Genomic DNA, 633 nt, shown 5'->3' on the forward strand with positions numbered 1-633 from the left:
GCAGCCTTCCCACCTCTAACAACATGTTGCTTTGCATTTATTCTATATTTACTTAACTATGGGCATGGTTCCCTTCAGCAGACTCTGGGAAGGAGACTGAGATTTCATTTTTGTCTTTGTAACCCCAGGGCATGGCACTAACTGGTATGTAGTAAATGTTTGTCTAGTGGACAAAGGAATGAATAAATTGTGGCTGGATAAATGAATGAATGAACAAATATATGCATGCATGAATGAATGACTGATCAGAGGCAGGATTTCACTCCAGAACTTCCAGTGTCTAAGTTCAGCAAGTTATCCAGGATGCCAGCTGCCATACAGAACTACGGCTAGGCACAACATGGAGGGGTAAGGATATGTAGGAAGAAGGATGCTCCTGCCAGCCTATAGGCATTTATCTTATGATGGGGTGTAGGGTGTTCAGGGAAGACCAGCACCTCTGGTGTGAGGGTTGCCAAGCCCGGGTCAGGGCTGCTTTCCATCTTTGGTGTCCACCAGATTCACCCACTTCTTACCTCTGGCTCCTATACAGCATGCACAGTGGCCATACCTGGGGAAACCTTTGTGGCAGGTGGGCTAAACCAGCTTGAAAGTAACTGAGGGTTCACAAACCCATCAGAGAGTTGGGGGGGG

Source organism: Vombatus ursinus, unplaced genomic scaffold (assembly GCF_900497805.2).
Source record: "Vombatus ursinus unplaced genomic scaffold, bare-nosed wombat genome assembly UNPS02014804.1, whole genome shotgun sequence".
Classification (NCBI taxonomy): Eukaryota; Metazoa; Chordata; class Mammalia; order Diprotodontia; family Vombatidae; genus Vombatus; species Vombatus ursinus.